This window comes from Rhipicephalus sanguineus, chromosome 9 (genome assembly GCF_013339695.2).
Source record: "Rhipicephalus sanguineus isolate Rsan-2018 chromosome 9, BIME_Rsan_1.4, whole genome shotgun sequence".
Classification (NCBI taxonomy): Eukaryota; Metazoa; Arthropoda; class Arachnida; order Ixodida; family Ixodidae; genus Rhipicephalus; species Rhipicephalus sanguineus.
Window position 1 is genome coordinate 126138445 of NC_051184.2, and position 18283 is coordinate 126156727.

Below are 18283 nucleotides of genomic sequence, written 5' to 3' on the forward strand. Positions count from 1 at the left end.
GCAAAAGACTGACGGGCTTGAAAGGGTTATCAGTTATGCTAGCCGGTCACTATCCAAGGCAGAAACAAACTATTCCACAACTGAAAAGGAATGCCTTGCCATCCTCTGGGCTACATCGAAGTTTCACCCCTACATCTACGGCCGGTCCTTCAAAGTTGTAAGCGACCGCCACGCCTTGTGTTGGCTAGCTAACATGAAGGACCCCCCAGGTCGCCTCGCACGGTAGAGCCTAACACTTCGAGAATTCGACATTACGTTCGTTTACAAGTCCGCAAGAAAACACTCTGACGCCGACTGCCTCTCTCGTGCCCCCGTCGACGCGCCGCCGCAAGACGACGACGATGACTGCTTCCTCGGAACCATAAGTGCCGACGACTTTGCCGAAAGGCAACGGACCGACGCGTAACTGGGGGGCCTTATTGAGTACCTCGAGTGCAAGACCGCCGTTGTTCCGAAGGTATTAAAGCGAGGACTGCCGTCGTTTTTCTTACGGAACGGCGTTCTCCTGAAGAAGAACTTCTCCCCACTTCGAACTGACTACCTTCTCGTCGTGCCCTCATCATTGCGACAAGAAATCTTCCAGGCCCTACACGACGACCCGACGGCTGGACACATCGGTGTTTCCCGCACGCTCGCCAGAATACAGGAAACATACTACTGGCCACGCCATGCTGCGGAAGTAGCCCACTACGTTAAGACTTGCCGAGATTGCCAGTGACGGAAGACACCGCCGACTAGGCCAGCGGGACTTCTGCAGCCAATCGAACCATCTCACCGGCCGTTCCAGCAGATCGCGATGGATCTACTGGGGCCGTTCCCCACGTCGACTCCCGGCAAAAAGTGGATCGTCGTAGCAACTGACTACCTCACCGGCTACGCCGAGACAAAGGCCTTGCCCAAAGGCAATGCCGCCGAGGTAGCCAAGTTCTTCTTGGAGAACATCGTCTTGCGTCATGGCGCCCCAGAGGTCCTCATCACAGACAGAGGTACCGCCTTTACTGCGGACTTAACTTAGGCGATCTTCAAATACAGCGAGACGAGCCACCGCCGCACCACCGCCTACCACCCGCAGACCAATGGCGTCACCGAACGTCTAAATAAGACCATCGCCGACATGCTGGCCATGTACGTCGACGTTGAGCACAAGACGTGGGACGCCGTCCTTCCGGTCGTGACCTTCGCTTACAACACGGCCGTCCAAGAAACGACGCAGATGACGCCGTACAAGTTGGTCTACGGAAGGAGCCCGGCGACGACGCTGGACGCCATGCTACCCACGAAGAAAATGTCGACGCCGCCGCTTACTTACAACGTGCCGAAGAAGCTCGACAGCTGGCCCGCCTGCGCATCAAGACCCAGCAGCACACCGACAGCGTCGCTACAATCTTCGACGACGCTTCGTCGATTACCAGCCCGGCGACCGTGTCTGGGTGTGGACGCCAATACGACGACGCGGACTGAGCGAGAAGCTTCTTCGACGATACTTCGGACCTTACAGGGTACTTCGACGTCTCGGCGCACTAGACTACGAGGTTGTCCCCGACGGCATCGCGAACTCTCAGAGGCGCCTAGCTCGACCGGAGGTCGTGCATGTGGTGCGCCTTAAACCTTACTATGCTCGTTACCGCACCTGAGGACTCTAATCTTTGCTTTCTTCATTAGTTTTCTTTAGTATTGCATGTATTCATGTTCTGTTTTTAGGCATCGGGACGATGCTTTTTCAGAGGGGGGCATTGCCGCGAGTCTAATATTTCATTAATTGAAGATTCACCCACAAAGACTGTGGGCAACGCGCTGCGCAGGACTCGCCGTGATGTGTAGGAAGCTTCGCGATTGTTTTGGAACAATCCGTTAAGATTGCGCGCCGCACGAGAATGTTCCAGCTTTGTCGAGAGATAACGCCGCCAACAGCGATATCCCTGGAAAGTTCGATAGCGCCTGTATAAAAGCAGACGCGCTTGATTGCTTGTCAGTTGATCGACGGTCGACGCTGTGCTCGCCGCTATCAGTGTATTGCTTTTCAGTTTCCCGGCCACAAGTTCGGCCAAATAAAAAGTTTCATCCCGGATACGCTGTCTGCTGCCTTCGTCGACGTCGCCACCACGTGACAATATAGACAAAAATTGGTATTGCGCGACGTCTGTGCGGCGAACATAAATAACAGGGGGCAACACGAAAATCATGACATACATGTCATGTAGGTATGCTTTAGACGACACGCTCTTGGTGCACTCGCGGCCATTTTGTTAACTGGATATATGCCTAAATGGGTGTGGCGTGACAGGAGTGCCGAACATAAAAAGCAGGTCACGTATTCTATATATGTAGCAGAATATATGTTTCTTTAGCATGGTATATACCAGATTGTAAACGCATGCATGTATGACAATCTGGCGATGTATGGGGAACTAGATGTCACGACATAAATGACTTTCTTAGCCTCAATGACAAACAAGACGATGTATGCAGCTCTTTGCTGGCTGCTTCGCATTACATCGATTCGCACACTGCGTGGGATCTGCCGATTTTTTTTCCAGTTCAACCCTCTTTAACAATGGGCCTGCGATGACACAGCCCTACTGACTTCGTGTGAGAGGACTAGGTGAGGAAATCGATGTTCCAATTTTTGAACACCATGTGATCGCTCCTGCTGCACAGCTCCCGCCATGGCAGTGGCAGCTTATACACTGTGATTTGTCTTTTGTAGACGTCACGAAGCACACCCATCTTCCACACATTCGCATGCGCTTCCTTGAGCTACAGAACAAATATACCTATCCTGAATTTTTTACAGATCCTTCGAAGTTTCATGTCGGTGTGTCTTACGCAGTGGTCGGTCCATCCTTTTCGGATGCCACTGTGAACCCTAAAACAAGCTCTCCACAGCAGAAGCTTTCTCAATACTGGCGGCAGCAAAACACAATAAAGAATAAGGACTTGAAGTGCAAAAGAACTTCAAGTGTATTTCTTTTGATTCTAAGGAGTGCAAGAAGTTGGCTGTTCGCAAATTATAAGAGCTACACTTGGATGGTGTCATGAGGGCAGCGGAAAAAGGGGGCTCGGGTTTTTTAGAAATATTTTTTACGGCGAAAACCCCTAAGCCTGCTTGTCCGTTTCGTGCAATTGTGTCGTAAGGCCGTTCCTGGTTGATTAGCCTCAGTCGTTTTCTCCAGCGCCAACTTAGCGCGTTGCCCTGTGACGATCCGTTCTGAATCGGCAGTTCATCTCAGTTGGTCGAATTTATGGAGTGCGTGGTGAAGGAATCTGGCTTGACGGCCTTCTCGATTGACATAGAGGAACTATATTACTCAGTACCGCACGCGGAACCTTTAGTGCGGTTAGAACAAAGATTGAGGAAGTGGGGGACGTGAAATTTCAAAATAGCTCGGGCATCACTAGTGAACATCTCATGGCCGTGTTTTAATTCTATCTTCAGTCGACTGATGTCATCCTTGAGGACAAGCATTCTGTGCAAAGAGTGGTATATGTATTGGGTCCCCCGTTGCACCCATACTGTGCAATATATATTGTCGGGTATAGATCTTGATGTTCACGCTAATCTCTCTGATTCAAGAGTAGCAAAAATTTTTAGGTATGCGGATGATTTCTTGGTTGTACTGAAATATGTTCCTAATTTTGCACTTGATGAATGTATTTTATTTATTTTATTTATTCAATACTGCGGACTCGTGGTCCATGCAGGGTGGTTATTACAATTACAAATACATAAGAAGTAGCAATGACACAACAGTAATAAAGGGTGAAGAACGTTTTTTTCAGTTTATCACATGTATCAGTAAGGCAGTTCCATTCACTAGTGGTTCTCGGAAAATATGAAAACTTAAATAGGTCAGTGCGAGCAAAATATGGGGCTAAGGCGTTTGGGTGTTGGTGTCGAGTGGGCCTGCTAGTTAGGGGCGTCAAATACGGGAATGGATCTAGAGCTAGTTTTTTGTTCCAAAGTTGATAAAGAAATTCTAATCTAGCGTTTTGTCTTCGTGCCTCTAACAAGGGAATGTCATTGGTTTGCAATAAATCTGAGGGTGAGTCCAACGGGGAAAATTTGTTAAATATAAATCTAACAGCCTTTCTTTGAATACGTTCGAGAGAGTTAATATCACGCTTAGTGTAAGGGTCCCATACCATGTACGCGTACTCTAGTTTTGGCCGCACAAGAGCAGTGTAGCAGAGCAGTTTAACATTTGTGGGAGCAGTTTTAGTTTCTGTTTAAGGAGACATAGTTTGCGAAAGGCAGATGAACAAATATCATCCATATGGAGATTCCACGATAAGTTAGAAGTAAGTGTCACGCCGAGGTACTTGTAGAAGCTGTACGGCAGTGGATTACGCTTTACTTTTGAGAAACCAGAGAATGACGTCATTCAGTTTTTAGATGTTCGCTTGCATTTTCTTGAAGCTTGTGTCTGCAGCATTTACAATCCGCGCTTTGTAAAATGGTTTCTACCGTATGATAGTGCTCATTCTAAAACTATCAAAAAAGGGATCGCAATCACTTCTATTGGCGCATCATTAAAAAAGTCGTGTACCCACCTTGTGCAATCAGGGTTTTCCTCACAAATTACGCGCATTTGCGTTCAGGATACCCGGAATTAACAATTACTTCCCTGTGTGAGCACGGAAGGCGAAACAAGAAAGAAAAGAAGAGGGTACATGCAAATCCGTACCTACATAATGTATTGCACAACATAAAAAAGTAGCGTCAAGATACGGAGTCAATGTTGTTTTTTCTGCCCCTCAGAAGCTGAGTAAAGTTTGTTCTTTAGTAGACAGGGTGCCTGAGTTGTGTGAGAAGAAGCACAGGAACAAGTTCACTCATTGCCAGTCTCACGTCGTTTATGAAATCCCGCTCAGTTGCGGACGGAAATACATCGGCCAAACGGGCCGATGTTTTAACCATAGGGCTGGAGAGCACAGGTTGATTGTGCAAAACAAGTCAGGGGGGCACCTGGCGGACCACTGCCGCAGGTGTGGTTGTGCACCAGAGTTTCAGAGAAGCAGTTTTTTTAAAAAGAGCGAGCAATATATTGGCGAGAGAAATAATAGAGGCGTTTCTTATCAACAAAGCTGGCGATCACTGTGTTAGCGAACCTTCCTTATTTCTCTCCAAAGACGAGATGGCCATGTATGAGCAACCTTCAAGTTTTAAGTTTTAATTAGACAGGGCTGGGTTTCATCTGTTGATCATCTTCTATATGACAGAGCAGTCTCGTTTTTGCGGTTGCTGGGGGTTCATCGCATTTTCCAGCTGCCACGTTTTTAGTCGCTGGTTTTTCTTTATTGTTTTTTTTTCTTTATGGGTTTTAGTCGTTGGAACCTCTTGCCTTCTAGCTGTGCTGATTGGGTGGAGCATGGGCAACACAGTGTTCTGACGAGTGTGTGCACTTACATGTTAAACTGTGATAATGTGTCTTAAAGCGTATTTGGACAATTGCCATGCGCGTCTGTATAATCTGTGGGTGCTGTTTCCGGTGGTGAACTCTGCGCTGATTCAGGTTTTGTATGATATAGCGTTCATGATAGTGCTATTACTGGTTTCGTGAGTGGGAGCGTGTTGTTTGTGGTGACATGTGACACTATAAAGAAAGCACTTTCATAAAATATATCTCAGTTGGTAGTCAGCACTCGTCCTGTGGTTTTTGTGTCTTCAGTCCCGTCCTTCGTGCTGTGATATTTTGCAAAGGAATGGGAAATGCAGTCATATACACGTATTCGTTAGGCGTCGTCAAAACTTTTAAAACTATCAGAAAGTGCAAAACCGCAATTACTTCGCTATACTTCCTCCTGTGCGCCAATTACACATCCAAACAGCATGTAGTAGTATGCTGGGTTCCATGGCACCGTGAAATCGAGGGAAACGTACAGGCGGATGAGCTTGCAACATCAGTCCATGCAAGCGCTCTGCAATCATCTATAGCTGTCCGCGTAATGTACCTGAAGTCCTTCCTGAAGAAAAAGCTGAGGGATTACTGGCAGCGTACATAGGACCGCCAACTAAATAATAAAATTCCATGTAATCAAGGCTTACATCGGTGACTGGCCACCCACATCAAAAGCACGTCGCACACATGTAACACTCTGTCGCCTACGTATTAACCATACATACAGCACACATGCGTACCTTCAGTCTGGCGGTGATCCACCCACGTGTGAGAAATGTGGTGAACCCCTTACCGTGCTTCTCAATTTATACCAGTGCAAACAATTGCGCACACTTAGAACAAATCAATATCCATTCTCCTACCGACAGCAAATATCACTTCATCCACCAATGTTCATCGGTAGAGATCCGCTTTTCAAACATGACCTCTTCTTAGGGTTTTTAAAGGACGTGCGTAGTTTTCACATGATATATCCAGGCAATCCGCAGCACGACCTCTGAATAGAGGTCGCTGCTGCGGTAGCTACATGAGAGAAAACATCTGCCTCGCAGCCCATGGACCCAAGGGCATGGAAGAGGCATTCATGGTAATGCCACATATCTACACCATAGCATTATAACCACGATCACTGCCATTCATTCCCGCTACTGACATTCCACGTCACTCCCATGATTTTTATATTTATATGTTTTACCCGCCCTAAGACGACGAAGTTTAGGCCCATATACAGCCACGTACGACTGTCATAGCTCACATCACACCATCGTAAATCACGGACCATTGTAACTCGTTGGTCATTTTTCATGGCGCTTTTTGGGCAAGCATGGCTCTTGCGCTAATAAAACCCACATATCATCATCAACTCACTCATACTCACGCTCACGCCTTTCAAAGGAGCGTGAGTGAGTGCGAGTGAGGGAGTGTACTCATGAGTGACTATGTCGAGCTATGGTGCCCTGCCCGATGCAGCTGTTCTCTTGATTAGCGTTGCCTTGGGTATATAGTTGGCCGCTGTCAAATCATTCGTGCTGAAGGAAGCAAGTATGCAGCGCACCCCTTCTGCGGCTGTGTGTGGCTGTTCACTGACGACATGTGGACAATATTGAAGCTGCGATCTCTTCCGTGAAGGGGGGCAATGCCATTCTACCTGCAGGAATCAGATGGCTGGGCTGCGTTTCAGGTACTGTGGTGTGCTTATGGTTACCGCAAAGAATCCGTGACTGCTCGCGTATGCAGTGCCTGAATTCTGGTAGATCCTCAGCGGATTTGGCTGGTCCTGTGTGTTTATGGTTGCATCCAGTAGAACACTTTTATTGACTAGTTGGTGCGCTGTTTTAACAGAAGGATTACGCAAACAAAACAGCACACCAAAGACAGAGACGACGAAACCTGCAGAGCTGTTGTCGTCTCTGTCTGTGGTGTGCTGTGTTTTTAGTGTAATCCTTCCTTTTCGGGGGTTACTTGCATCTGTTGTATAGCCCGCTCTACGAGGGACATGACTCTAACTAGACATTGTTTCGTGACCTGAACGCGTTCTTAAACTTAGAATAGCGCATGTAGTAGGAACCGAGATCAATAACGTCTGGTGACACACAGTATATCCTCGAGGCGAAGCTATGCGAAGCGGTAAGACGAAACGTTTGATACGCGGGAAAAGGGTGACAGAAGGCGTGTCTGGAGTCTGCCACACGTGACCCGTATGGTTGCGACGCTTTCACGAGAGTTTTCCTTTTCGTACTTCAGAAGCCACAGGCGCTGGCTTCGGGTCGCGATTTCAACATGGCGCCTTTATTTATGTGATGAATCGCTTTTGGCTACGCATCACTGCTCACCTGTACAGCCCTGCATTTTAGTCAAGCTGTCCTTGGGTAATTTTTAGCAGCTGGCTTGCCACGTTCCTAAGCTGAGGCAAAGTCCCGTGCCGTAAGCGTAACCTTAGTTCGAGAGGCGGCCGCTGCCGGCGCAGCTCGCGCGAAACAGAAGTATTCTTCCTCTTGTTCTTCGAGCATTTTCATTATGACATTAACGCAGGCATAGCCAACTGTAGCGTGCGTACGCTCGCGCGGAAGAGAAGTCTTCTTCCTCTTGTTCTTAGAGCGCCTTGAAGATGATAATAACGCAGGCAAAAGCACATATAGCATAAGCAACTGTAGCAAGCGCACGCTCGCAAGAAAGAGATGTCTCCTTCCTCTTGTTCTTCGATAGCCTTGATGATGAGAATTACGCAGGCAAAACCGCGTATAGCGTAGCGAACTGCAGCATGCGGTGCTCGCTCGATTCCGGCAGTGCACTTCGATACTAATAACAAGAATGAAGAAGACAAGGCGGTGGAGCGGTGGACTCGCAAAGCAGCAGCAGCGCGGGCTGGCCGCCAAGAGCCTGTGGTGAGCGAGGTTAGCATCGTGCGGACCCCGAGGGCTTGGGATGCGACGGCCAAGCTCCGAAAGCGGTCCCTATCTGTAGTTGGTGGCGCCGCCGCGCGCTTCAAGCGCGATTTCCCCGACCATACTTTCGGCCACAGCTGCATGTTCTGCGAGCGCTTGTGGTTCGGCAACAACCTGACCACAATCGCGACTCTAACAACGTGTGACGTCTTTATATGACAGTAGAGGAATCTTGTGGAGCATTCGAGGTTTACCCGATTATCTCTGAGCCAGCTCCTCCATGATCATTCACTTCGTGGATATGGCGTGATTTTATTTTGTTCAGCTGTTCTGGTTTTGTATTTCTCGTGCGAAAACAAGGTATTAGTTATTGCAACTGGAGCACGTGTCGCGTTTTTGTTATGCGTGTTCGGCATTCGAAGAAAAAAAACAGGCGCTCGCCTTGTTCGAGGAAAAACAAACAAATATTGACATTTCGGGGCCGCTACAGGTCCCTTGTTCAAAATGAGGAGCATGCCAGAAGGCGTAACTATTTATGGAATGGTGGCGTAGAGTGTGCATGTATATCTCGGGGAGATATATGTTTTTCTTGCGCGTGAAAGACCGTCTGGAAAGCACAAGATTTTCAGGGGTTATCTACAAGATACCATGCAAAGATTGTGACGCTTCCTACCTAGGTGAAACTGGAAATATTAATAGAAGAATCCAACAGCACCAGAACGATGTCAAAAAAGGCAATGCAAGCTCGAACGCCTTGGCGGATCATCATTTAAACAGTACCCGCATGATCGACTGGGATTCTGTGAGCATAATTGCGATAGAGAAGCGCCTATCGACACGGCTACTTTTAGAATCACTGCACATTCGAGCGATCAAAAACGCGATTAACCGGGCACGGGGTAATCTCCCCGAGATATACATGCGCACTCTGCGCCAAACATTCCATAAATAGTTACGCCCTCTTGCATGCTCTTCATTGTGAACAAGGGACCCGTAGCGGCCCCGAAACGTCAATATATGTTTGTTTTTCCTTGAACAAGGGGAGTGCCTGTTTTATTTCTTCCAATGAATCCCCCTCGCCTGAGGAGTTTTCGTCGAACCTTGGACTACGTGTTCGGCATGTAATCAATATTTGCTGCTTATTTATAAGACAAATCTACTGGCACGCCTAACATGCTGATATCAAAAATGCCCTAGCATTGTAACTACACACTCCACATACTACAATCAAGAGGTTAAGTAAAACTTACTTGAGCTTATATGTGGATAATTTATCTGTATGTAAGTGTCACGATCTTCCCTGTTTTGCTCTCCAGCAATGCCAATGGAATGCATCAGCTCGTGCAGCATAGTACGTTCGTCGGACGTTTTAGGTAATGAAACTAGGGTGTACTTGAAAAGTCCATTGCGGGAATTTCGTTGGCGACCTCTATTTGCAAATGCTCTGAAAAGTAATGACAAAACATATCTTTCAGGCACATAATCTGAAATGTGAGGCACTTTATTCAACAATCGGGCAGCAGCCCCTCTGCTACACTTGCTTATTGCGTTACATGCCCAGACGCTTCCCACCTCGCCTGTTGTAAATCAATCTTCCGCGCACATACACCAAACTAATTAAATCGGCTCTCATAATATGTTTTGTATAACTATCCTTATTTCCTTCTATCTGTCTATCCAAGATCACTTTTTGCGTTTGCAGTAAAATATTATGAATATATCAAACACTTCATTATCTCCATGGCTCACAATGTGTTTTCTTTATTGTGACAATTCTACAATATTCATCATTGGATGCGTACAACATTTTTTCCAAATCTTTTGGAAGTAAAGGTTGGCAATACCTCGCTTTACAAGCTTCGAGTAGGAACACTTACACGGGACGAGCGTCTCTTTAGTTTAAGGGCTCTATATCCAGCATAAATGATGATGAGAGAACTCGCAAGTGACAAATCTCAAAACCTAATGCAATTATCAAAGGGTGTTCGTGAATGAAACAAATTAGTGGAGCAGTGCTGCAACACCTGCAGGATGTCATCAATGGTACTATAGATGCAGTCACTTGGTCCATAATTTAATAGAATAAGAAAGCCATCCACGTATCGGAAGATGCGAGAGACTGGGTCATCATTTGAAATTGCACATTTAGAGCTGTGAAATGCTAACCAGTTTTCATCAGGTTTCATAACAAATTTTACATATATAGTATGCATCAAATGCTAACCAGTGTTCATCGCAGTGTGAGAGACTGTCGAATGTAGGCTACTCTGAGGTTACGATTGAGGAGGTGTCGGAATCGCTGCACGGAGAGGGAATCCACCCATTCATTGCAAGCTATGTCGTTGCGCGCCCGTCGTTTTCATCTAAGTAAAGTTAGTTGATAGCCCAGCACCTTTCCTATTCCTGTCCCTCTTTCTTGCCTCGGTTGCTTCTGGTGTATTTTCAGACTGCGGGTAACCCATTGGTTAGGGAATGCCAGCATTTGACGTCATTCGACATTAACGTACTTGGCGTTGTCACAAAAGCCCGACATACAAGCATTGGTGTTTGACGTTGTGGCCTAGCGAACTCGGCTGTAATACTCATAGATAATCATAATTTTCATGACGTAGGGAAGCACCAAGTTTGCCATTATTCGTCACTCTGGGAAAAGCGTGGCACACACTACACATTTGTAAGGCATTATGTGCTCAATGTGCTGTGGCTGCTGACGATGAACAATAATGACTGAGTGTCCTTTGTAAGCGGCCAAATGCATTAATCGACGCGCTCGTTGCGCAATTCGCATTGCGTGGCGCATGGGGTTACTTTACTATTATACCACGCTACATTACATAAGTTAGCGCGATTTTTTGCCCGAGATGACGCCTGTATGGTGTCTTTCTCCGAATGAATTTCAAGCACCGACGTGGCTCTGTGGTAGGATACTCGGCTGCCGCGCTGGGAGCCCGGGTTCAAATGCCTTCGGGTCCTAGACATTTTTAAGTGCGAAGCATTTTCTGGTAAATCTCAGGCACAATGGCGGTTTCTATGTACGTATCTGTCTATTCATCTAAGTAGCCGCTTACTTCTGGGCGCTGTCCTCGTCATCTCCATAACTTCTAAAATTCCAAAATTGTCGTAGCAGGTGATCAGTGTATGACGAACACGATTCACCGTTCATGACAAGAATAACGCAAAACGCCTGTCACGTACGTCATGTAAACCTTTCCTTCAGTCACGTGTGGCACATGCCCGCATACCACAGTTCTCGTTATGCGGGTTTGTGCCACATGTCATTCACAGATTCAATCAACAAAGTAACCGCGAACATACAATTGAAATGCAAGGCAAATGAGGGAACTGAAGGCAGAACTCCCCTTGTAGACGCTCGACTACCATCCACTTACCCACATGGTCCGACAGAATGACGCAGCATTCTCTTCATTTTTTATGAGGCTGGGCAATGGCCTAATGCTGACTGAGTATCACGTCAGATTGATTGACAGCCGCTTTGTGACACGCGAAGAAGCAGCCGCTAAGTGCCCCGAAGGAATACGACTACACTACAGCAATGCGCACGTCGAGCGCGTTTACGCATGTTGCCTCGACGCTGCGGACAACGTGTTATGCCATCCCGAAGCCGCTCACATAACTGGCTGTAAGAACGAGGAGGTACGCAGGGATGCCGTGACCAAGATGGCCAAGATGAATGCAAGCGACATGGGTAGCTTGCCGGCCTCAATTGGTCTCAGCATCGGCAAGTCGTACATGACCACTGCCAACATCGACGTAAGCGACGGCATCAATAATGGAAGCAGGAGTACGCTGTCGTACATCGAGCGTGACGAACACAGTAATCTCGGGCGACGGTGGCTTGAATTTTCTACGGCAGGCATTGTCGCCCTAGTCAGGACGAAGCACACCACTACCGCGCACCCCGCACTAGAACTGAAATGGGTGCCCTTGGTAATGTCAACCACCACTACCATGACATACGCCAGAAAAATATCTCGTGTAGGAGGACACAGTTTTGCCAGAGGAAAGAAGCCACTTTTAAGTGCCTCATTTGTAACCGCAACGGCAAGCGTCTCGTCCTCTCCACATCCAGCTTCGCGTTCCGGGAGATGGCGACAGTGGAACCGCCACCTTCAAACTGCCCTTACAAATCGACCTACACTTGTGCACTATCAGGAGGACGCCGCTTGTATCATCCACACTGACACCAGTAGCTTTGGCCTTGGGGTGGTTCTCCTTCAGCCCGACTATCAGGGAAACGAGATGACCGTTACATATGCCAGTCAGCGCCTGTGTCGTGTCTCCCCTAAACATTGTTCATTTTTAGCGCTGTATATATATATATATATATATATATATATATATATATATATATATATATATATATATATATATATATATATATATATATATATATATATATATATATATATATATATGCGAAGACCCGCAACTTAGCGGTTACCTTTCTTTAGTTGCAAACTCTCTCGACAAGTGGACCGGTCTTCATCAGGGCCTATGACCATATGCGGCGCAATGCAAACATCACAAATCTGCGGGGTCAATCTTACTTGCCGGAAGGGAAGGAAGAAAAAATTGGGGAGGGGCGATGCTTGCAGGGAAGTGTGTTTGTGCTAGAGTGCCTCGATGCGCGCGCCCCCGCTTACAGTGGTGTCAGCTTTTGAAAGGGCAGGTGCCGCCTCCTCGGCCTTGGCGGCAGCGTGGCCGCCATTTTGAATCCCCCGCCCGGTCAATTGTGCGTGGCGCGCGTGCTGTTTTTAGGTCGGAGCTCGTTTCCCTCCAGTTTTATGCGCTCGCTACCGCCACCATGACCGGGTGCACCAATCATTCCAAAAACGCTGGGATCTGTATCGTTTTAGAAGATCTGAGGTTTCTTTGGACAGTAAAAATCAAACGTGACAAGCGGCATCCGAAGAACACATTATGCACTTGCAGCGTTAGTTCCCGGCCGGTATTTCGAATGCACATACAAGGATAATTCTGCCGGTGTTAACCTTGCGTAATAAATGGACACACTGATATCAGCTACATGCTTAAAATGCTTTGCTTCACGTGTGCATGAATCCAGATTTTTCTTCGCAAGCATTCTTTACTGCACTTGGTTGGTCCTGTATCTGCCTTTGATTTTCGCTTTCGCTTCTTTTGTGATTTGAAATGTATCATGGAATATATTATGCGTGTTTTTCTGCAGATCGGATCCTTCTTTTTTCCTAATAATAATTATTTGTGAGAATTTACGTCCCAAGAACCCCGGTATGACTATGAGTGGCACCGTATATAGTGGAAGGCTCCCGAAATTTTGACCATCTGTTGTTCTTTAACGTACACCTAAATCTAAGTACGCGGGCCTCTGTCATTTCACCTCCATCGAAATGGGACCCCTGCGGCAGGGATTCCATCCCGCAACCTTTGGGTCACCAGTCAAGCACCATAACTAAAACCACGGCGGGTTCTTGTTTTTATATTCCTTTCCGTGTTTCAAGTGCGCCTTCTGTGCTGGTCTGATGCCCATGTGTGTATGTGTGCAGTTAACTGTTATTTGTCCTTCCCTGTTTCTGTGTTTCAAGGTTACATTTTCGTCCTGTCATAAATAATTACGCAGTGCCTGTTTTTTAATCATTTACGATCTCGGTGATTGGACTTGTGGCAGTTGTGTTTTACTGTGTAATTTGCGTTTTATTTGTGCCATAGCTTCTGTCAGCGCAGCATTAATGCGCACAAATAAATGACCTGTACACTGGATATTAACGCGCGTGCACGCCCACACACACACACACACACACACACACACACACACACACACACACACACACACTTATTTCTTTGAGGAAGCATAATTTATGTATTAATAATGTAAGCCCTGAAGGCTCATACAGGAATGCGCTACAAGCAGTTCTCGCGAAGCGTCTATACAAAGAAGACGCATGAAAACAAAAAAAAAGACAGGGAAGCATTGTGTACAGTAGACACGCTATATCAGTAAAAAAAATACAAGAACCAAAGTCAACTTGTACAATGAGTTCGTCATGGAAAACCAGTTAATGAAATAAACACTCACCGGCTCCCTTTGCGTTCGCTTAAGACGGCTCGAAAGCGACAGCCATCTTCTTCTCAGTTTTTTGCGCACAAAGCGCGGTTTTGCATTGCCTCGAAGATCGGAGGCACCGCACCTGGTTTTGCACTGCCTCCGTGATCTGCCCACTTTCGACCAAGCTACGATGTCATGTGATAACTGCATCATATCTCGTCACGTCAAAATTTGTGAAGCCATGATGACGTCATCACGTGACGATGATTTTTTGCATCCCTCGTCCCCAACGTCGTGGTACGCTGACGCCGTAGACGCGGGACGCCGACGGTCAAATTTCGCGTTTGATGAGGCATTTAAGGCTTTCGCCTTAAAAAATGCGTCCGCCACGGTGGCATAGTGGTGGCGGAGCTCGGCTGCTGACCCGAAAGTCACGGGTTCAATCCCGGCCTCGGCGGTCGCATGGCGAAATGCTAGAGGCCCGTGTACTGTTCGATGTCAGTGCAGGTTAAAGAACACCAGATGGTCAAAATTCATGGAGCCCTCCACTACGGCGTACCTCATAATCATATAATGGTTCTGGCAAGTAAAACCCCAGATATTATTATTAATGAAAGAGTCAAATAAACGACGCCCTGCATCTGCCGCACAAAGTGTATAAAACAGTATTGGAAACACTCAATAATATGTGCATGCAATTGGGCATGCGAGAAAAGCTGCAGATACAGAAAAAGGAACTGCAGAGACAAAAAGAAGAAGGAAAAACGCACTGATACTGCGCGCATGCAAAGTTTTACGGCATACTATTCAACAACGTATTCATCGTTTTGATAAGGACTCAAGGTGCTACTCGAGTGCCGATACAGTAGCGGCTACAGATTATGAGCAACAAATGTCAGCAATAATAATGATAAAGAAGCTTTCGTTTTATTTTAACAGGATATTCGCACTATACTGCCCCTCCGGCCTTTATTCTGTGTACAATATGTATGATGTCAATTATAATAAACGAGTAAATTGTTTGCAAACTTAGCAAAATGAGCCACCTTAATCGCGATTAGGTAGTTTCGCAACACTAAAGTGTGTTTGTGTTCAGATACATATACTGCTGCAGCTGACATGTATACAAATACTTTAAACGATTGTTTGTGTATTTGGAATGGAGACCTTACGAGAAAATTAAGTAAGGCTTTAGAGTTTGTCGTTTTCAGCGTAAGGAAGAGGATTGGTTTTCAACATAACAGTCTACGTCTACCTCTAGCGCATAACACATGCACAGGCCATCACCTTACATGAATTACATGCTTCCTTAATAAACATTTAGGCAAGAACAGCAATAAAAGCTATCCAAGCTTCAAAAAAGGAAAGAAAAAGAGAAAGCTCACTAGCGTGCACTTATTTCCGGACGTATCCGCGCACCGCAAACGCTTTGTGTAGCGCGTTTCGCATGCTGCCGAGCTGCGCGGCGGGATTCGCAATGACGGCCGTCGTAGCAGACGACGCGCCTCTCCTCACCCTCAGCGGAGCGCGCGGGCATCAAGGCACCCTAGTTTGAGCTCCACTAACGTGACACCTGTGGAGGGGTGAAGCGTGCAGTGTGCGGCGGTGTTTCCCACAGCGAAATCACTGCTACTGGGTAATGAGAGACAGAAGAAAGCTTAAACACAAAGACCCGCAGTCAGCTTTTACTTAACGTGCGTGCTGCGAATCTTTATTGGTGCACTACGCACAAGAAAAATTTTCACCGGTACTACATTGCAGGTCAGGATGCAGTGCCTATATATTGCCACGTGGTCGTGACGTCGACAAAGGTACCAGTCGGCGTGTCCAAGATTAAACTCTTTATTTGGCCGAACTTGTGGCCGGGAAACGCAAAGTCAAACTACAGCAATACATACTCTATCCTGATAGCGGCGAAAAAAGCGTCGGCCATCGATAAAACTGCTCATGCCTGGGAGACGCCGCCTTTTATACATCACGCATCAAACTTTCCAGTCTTATTACTGGTGGTCGCGCAAGCTCTGCAATAATCTTGACCATTCGCTTCCTGCGCGCAATGTTAACAAAATGATATACTCCAATCGCGAAGATTCTCGAACACTACAGCGTGGTCAGCGTCGAGCGTCGCTAACCGTCCTTGCGGGTCAAATCCGAATACATCGAAATACAACAAGCATCGTGCTGATGGGTAAAACAGAACATGGAAGTAAAAAAAAAATATATGTATGTAACGCGGAAAGAACAACAATGAAGCAAGCAAACACAGAGTCCTCAGGTTTCTCAACGCGCATAAAATAGCTTGAGGCGCACGATGTGAACGACTTCAGAGTTTGTGATGCCGTCCGGAACAACCTAGCAGTCCAGTGCACCGAGACGTCGTAGCACCTTCTAAGACACGAAGTATCGCCGAAGAAGCATTTCACTGAGTCCACATCGGCGTATCGGTGTCCAAACCCACACATGATCACCGGGCTGGTATTTCCTGTGGCCTCGCCGAAGGTTATAGTGACGGCTGTTGATCATCTTCTGGTTCTTGATACGCAGGCGGGCTAGCGGTCGAGCTTCCTCGGCGCGTTGCAAATAAGTGGCGACGACGACATTGTCTTCGTCGGTGGTAGCTGGCAGCATTGCGTCGAGCGTCCTTGCCGGGCTCCTTCCGTAGACCAACTTGTACGGCGACAGCTGCGTCTTTTCTTGTACTGCCGTGTTGTATGCGAAGGTCACGTACGGAAGGATGGCATCCCACTTCCAGTGCTCGACATCGACGTACACGGCCAGCATGTCGGCGATGGTCTTGTTTAGACGCTCACTGAGCCCATTGGTCTGAGGGTTGTTGGCGGTGGTCCGGCGGTGGCTTGTCTGACTGTATCTCAATATCGCCTGCGTTAGCTCCGCAGTGAAGTACGTACCTGTGTCAGTGATGAGGACCTCTGGGGCGCCATGACCCAGGACGATATATTCAACGAAGAACTTCGCTATCACGGTGGCAGTGCGTCTATGTAAGGCCCTTGTTTCAGCGTAGCGGGTGAGGTAGTCGGTAGCGACGACCATCCATTTATTTCCGCAAGTCGAAGTAGAGAAAGCCCCTGGTAGTTCCACACAGGTTTGCTGGAACGGTCCGCGAGGTGGATCAGAAGAAAGCCTGCTGGTCTTGTCGGAGGTGTCTTGCGTCTCTGGCAGTCTTGGCATGTCCTTACATAGCGAGCGACGTCGGTGCAAGGCGTGGCCAGTAGTACTTCTCCTGTGTTCTTGCAAGCGTGCGGTAAACACCGAGGTATCCAGCCGTCCGGTCATCGTGTAGAGCCTCGTGGACTTCTGGTCTCAATTCTGAAGGCACCAGGAGAGGGTGGTTGGTTGGAAGAGGCGAGAAGTCCTTTTTAGGAGTACGCCGTTGCGAAAGAAAAACGACGCCAGTCCTCGCTTGAGTATCTTCGGAAGAACGGAGGTCCTGTGCTCGAGGTGTTCTACAAGGCCCCTGAGTTCTGGGTCCGCTCACTGTCGTTCGGTGAAGTCGTCGGAACTTAGGGCTCCCAAGAAGCAGTAATCCTCGTGGTCATCTTGTAACGAACGTAATGTCGAATTCTGGAAGTGTTAGACTCTACCGTGCGCGGCGACCTGGAGGGAACTTCATGTTAGCTAGCCAACACAAGGCGTGGCGGTCGCTCACAACTTTGAAGGGCCGGCCGTAGATGTAGGGGTGAAACTTCGATGTAGCCCAGATGATGGCCAGGTACCCCTTTTCTGTTGTGGAATAGTTGCTTTCTGGTTTTGATAGCGACCTGCTAGCATAACTGATGACCCTTTCCAGCCCGTCAGTCTTCTGCACAAGGACGGCGCCGAGTCCTACACTGCTTGCGTAGGTGTGGATTTCCGTATCAGCGTATTCGTCGAAATGCGCTAGTATTGGAGGGATCTGAAGGCCTCGTTTCAGTTCTTGAAATGCAGCTGTTTGC